Below are 4,921 nucleotides of genomic sequence, written 5' to 3'. Positions count from 1 at the left end.
ACCAGGTCAAATTTTCAATTCTGCTTTTTTTGTTTGTTTGTTTCTCTATTTGCCTGTTTTTCTTCACAACCATTAGATTAAGATGGTTTATTATATTCTATCTATAACTTTTAATTAAAAAAAACAGTGACATCCTCTCTCTTGAGGTAATGACATTGGGCCAATGGTAATTCACCTATTAGGAAAAAACAGTTAAGGAAAAAGTGTCAATTGACTCAGCAGACCTTCACATCCATGCAAGTGTTTCATTTTCTGTCCCTACCAGTTCAAGTTATGGGTACAAATGGCATCAGGGTGTAGGGAAGTCTACTTAATGGTGTGATGAAGAACACTGATACAGAAGCTATTCATTTTGGTTCTTCCTGCAGACTAGTTCCTAAACTATAGGTGAAAGATGTTAGAGGTGGAGAGATGATTCTACAAGTTGGCTAGGCAGAAGCATTAGAAAATATAGGAGGTGAACAGTAGAGGAAGTACATGTGATTCTTAGGTACTGTTACCATTGAGATAAAGGTCATGTTACTGAGTCTTCATTAGCCCCAGAGGTAGGCACTTGAGTGACTGTGAGAAGGCTGGGAAACTTAAAGATACCATGAGTAAAGATGAGTAGGTACAGAGTGCTCAGACCAACCCTGGAGATCATCTCAAAGGATCATGGAGACAAACTGAATGTCTGGGCAGATGCCATTGAGAGTGACCAATGAGAGGACAATGATTAGTAATTACAAATAGATGACCTCTTCCAACACCATTTTCTCTACATGAGTCCCAACAAATTGGGAGAAAAGAATGAGAGAATTGCTGGGAATTCTGAATTAGTGAGAGTTAAGCTTCAAATTGCTGGGTTTACTTAGAATTGACTAAGATTTTATCTTCTGCCTTTTGGCCTAACAGAGTCTCTGAATAGAGATACAACAAATATTACATGAGCCCAAGATATGTGCCTGACTCTGTTTAGTCACTGGGGAGACATCTGTGAAGAAAATAAACAAAAATTTTTATATTCAGTGAAATTAAGAAAATACATAGGAATATAAAGAATACATAAGAAGATAGATACTTAGAAACTTGTATATTTAGAGAAATATTTAGCGACTGTGGTTGTAGCTGAAATAGAAAGAAAACCTAGAAAAGTATAGGTTATACTTCTATAAAAAATTATATTTATGCAAACTTTCATTTTGTAATGTTAAAATACACTGTGTATTCAAAATGCATATAAGTATTGACATAATTTTAAATGCTCTTGGATTATAGAGGAAAAAGGGCTTATGACAAAATACATCATAGTTATGGCAGTAATTATTTATTTGTATCTAAAGGGCAGACAGGATTTAGTTGGGCAAAGAAGAGAAAGGAGAGTCATCCGTTCAGCAAGGCGGACACAAAGTGGCAGACACAAGAAGAGTTCAAAGCATATAATTTCACTGGAGCAGAGGATTCATGAAGGGCATTTGCCTGAAAAAACACATTAAATGTGATTTGAAAAGATCTGAATGTGAATTGAATGATGGTGTTCTGGATCCTCATTGTTTCCCCTAGTTTGGATATGCATATATTTTTTCTGTATCGTTTTGGATGACCTACTTAAAACTCAATTATAATGTTAACATGATATGTGCTTGAATGGACTGATTCATTTTTTGAATGTCTGATACAATTTCATTAGCAAGCTGCAGTAAAATTATTGGTTTTTTATTTTACTATTTCTAAAGGAATATTAATAATGTCTGAATATCACAGTTTTACACAACCTAAATTCTATAGGCAGAGGCCTATCGAAAAAGTATACCAGCTAATTAAGTAGTACATTTCCCATGTATCTAGCCCATGTGATATGTAACTTTAGGGCATAATGTTTACAATGAAAACATTTAAATATGAAACAAAATGTCAATGCTCTTTAAATATAGATGTGAGAATTTATTTTCACAAATAAGTATGCAAGTAACACAAGGAAAGGAAGCATCATAAAAATTTTAGGACTAAATCAACCTGAGCTTCTCAATCTGTGTTTCAGTTCTTTTGAGCCTTATTTTTTTTATTTCTAAGATGGGTATAATAATGTGTGATTCTTTGTATTGTTTGAGATACTAGACATCAAAATACATCTTTTTATCCTAGCTCAGATATTTCCCCATTTGTGGCTTATATATCATGAAATAATACTTTGATATGACAAACACTCAAGTTCAATTTTTAAAATAGTTTGTTGTACTCGAAGGCGGGAAGTTGACTTAAATGGCTTCTGGATTATATGATTTTACTTTAAAATATTTTGTAAAATTGTTACATTATAGTGTATGACATTCATTTTATTTTCATAATACTTTTTTGGCCTCAGGATATCTCAAAAGACTATTATTCAAATATAAAAACAATTCAAGGAAATATTAGCAAAATATATGGAGTTGTTTTTCTATATTTGAAAGAGTAAGAAGCAATACTAGCCTTTTTTAAATTTTTTTTTTTTTTTTTTTTTGAGACAGTCTTGCTCTGTCGCCCAGGCTGGAGTGCAGTGGTGCAATCTTGGCTCACTGCAAGCTCCGCCTCCCAGGTTCACGCCATTCTCCTGCCTCAGCCTCCCGAGTAGCTGGGACTACCCCGCCACCACGCCCAGCTAATTTTTTATATTTTTTAGTAGAGACGGAGTTTCACTGTGTTAACCAGGATGGTCTCCATCTCCTGACCTCGTGATCTACCCGCCCTGGCCCCCCAAAGTGCTGGGATTACAGGTGAGAGCAACTGCACCCGGCCAATACTAGCCTTTTAATTCTCAATTTTACTCTTACAAAAATGGATCTCCAGAAATTGTGCTATAACCTAAAGAGTAAAATGTATGTATTTATTCTGTCTATAGAAAAGAAAATTAATATCTCATAGATTTACTTAGAATAATAACCACACATTTCTCAAACTACGACTATGAACAAGGAACTACGCTTGTTTCTACTAGGATAGAGAATGAAACTGAAATATTCTCTGTATTAGAAATAGTCATCCAAGTGTCTACATTTGTTTAAAAAAAAAAAAAAGTAAAACTAGGATTTTTCCAACCCTTCAACTAATGGTCTGTTTACTTCATGTTGCAATAACAGATTTGAGTATTCAGTAATTGATGAATTAAATCGTTCAAGTGTCAAAATATAAGGAATCTAATTATTCATAAAGACACACCAATTGAAACCTTAATTGTCTTCACTTGAATTTATTAAAAATAGGTATTTAGTGAAGGCAAAATTGGCTTTCTCCTGTTAATAATTGTTAATAAAATGATAAATGGCTGATTTTATATGTATCTTCAATTCAAAAGGGCAATTGTCTTATTGACCTTAAAAATGGCACAATAATTACTTTAAAAATTATTATAAATACTCTGGTTATGACTGAATTTTATGCAGTGTAGCATCATAACTTTATTATAAATGACACTAATATTAAAATCAGAAATTATAACGGTGATTTTCTTTTCCACATATTACTGTTAAGTCAGTAATATTGTCATTAAACTCTTGACATTAATGAACAAATGTAATCATCTTCATAAGAAGAAAAAATAGTGTAAATTATGCAGTCCTAAATATTGGACTCTAGAAAGTTCTGTTTTCTTTTTAATTTTTAACTGAAGTACTACACAGACTCCCTAAAACTAGTCTCCACACAGCTAATAACAAACATTCTGCTGCTTCATACTTTCATGCCTTTCCCATCACACTTAGAATGAAATCTATGTTTTTATCATGGACTCTAAAGCCAAATAGAATTTGCCTCTGACTCTTCAATCTCACCTCTTCCTTTCTCTGTCTCACTAAGTTCTAGCCATGCTGACTTCTCTTTTCTTCCTTGAACATGCCAAACTTTCCCCCTCTTTCAACCGTTGCACTGGACACCTCTTTTCCTAGAATGTCTCCCCCAGAATTTTTTTTTTTTGGTTTTTTTTCTTTTTTTAGTTCCATTTGAATTTTGCCCCCTTAAACCAAGCCCATTTTAAGGCGGCCCCCCACCTCACAGTCACTCATATGTCATCCGATTTTATTTTTGCTTTGCGCTTGCCCTTACCTGGAATTATGTAATTCGTTTACTTGTTTACTTGGTTCCCACAAGGATGTGCCTTTTACGAGAACAAGCACCCGTTCTCTCATTACCACTCTATTTTCAATACCTAGGGAGGGCAGATAATAGGTTTTCAATTAATCGTATGAATTAGTAAATGAAAAGCAATTGAGATATACTATTTCTCTTTAATCTGGAGCTTAAAAAAAGATATATAACTAGAGTGAACATTTGGACAGGGGATCAATGAGTTAAATGAAACCACTAGCACCATTCTCTTTTAATGTGATTTTCACTAGGCTTCTTTGGTCAACTCAATCAAAGGTGTTAATTAGTTGCATGTGTTTTCTCAGGATGTTATGTAATATAAGGTAATACAAGGAAAAATTAAACCAAGTCAGTAATACCCAGCCTCGGTTTCTGAATCCACATTAGAAGAAAAGTGGTCTTTCAGTCATGTTGCACATAGAAATGAACACATTCTTCTGGCTGCCCTGTGACATGAGTTTTTTTCCTTCTGTGGTGTTAGGGCTCCAGAAATTCGTGTTGTCCTTCAAGCAGCTCTGCAACTCCTATCTGTACAGAGGCTTCTGTTGCTGCTCCTGCCAAGTCACTGACTACCAGCACTGCAGGCACAAACTGGTCTGTGCCAAGTCACAGTTGTGCATGTCTAATGAGTCACCACCATGTTCTGTAGCCCTTTATGGGGGCCAAAGCATGGAGAATAGGAGAAAACTCTCACCCCTTCCTTGGGGAAGGTAACTCTGTTGCCTAAGTTCCCAGGCAGAGCTGCTTCGGCTCTCAGCATCTCACAGGATTTTCTTTCATTATTGGGCTTGTTTTCAGTATCATAAGAATATGCATTTTT

This window comes from Mandrillus leucophaeus, unplaced genomic scaffold, assembly GCF_000951045.1.
Source record: "Mandrillus leucophaeus isolate KB7577 unplaced genomic scaffold, Mleu.le_1.0 Scaffold362, whole genome shotgun sequence".
NCBI classification, from domain to species: Eukaryota; Metazoa; Chordata; class Mammalia; order Primates; family Cercopithecidae; genus Mandrillus; species Mandrillus leucophaeus.
The sequence above is the reverse complement of the archived record's forward strand: the minus strand, read 5'-3'. Positions refer to the sequence as shown.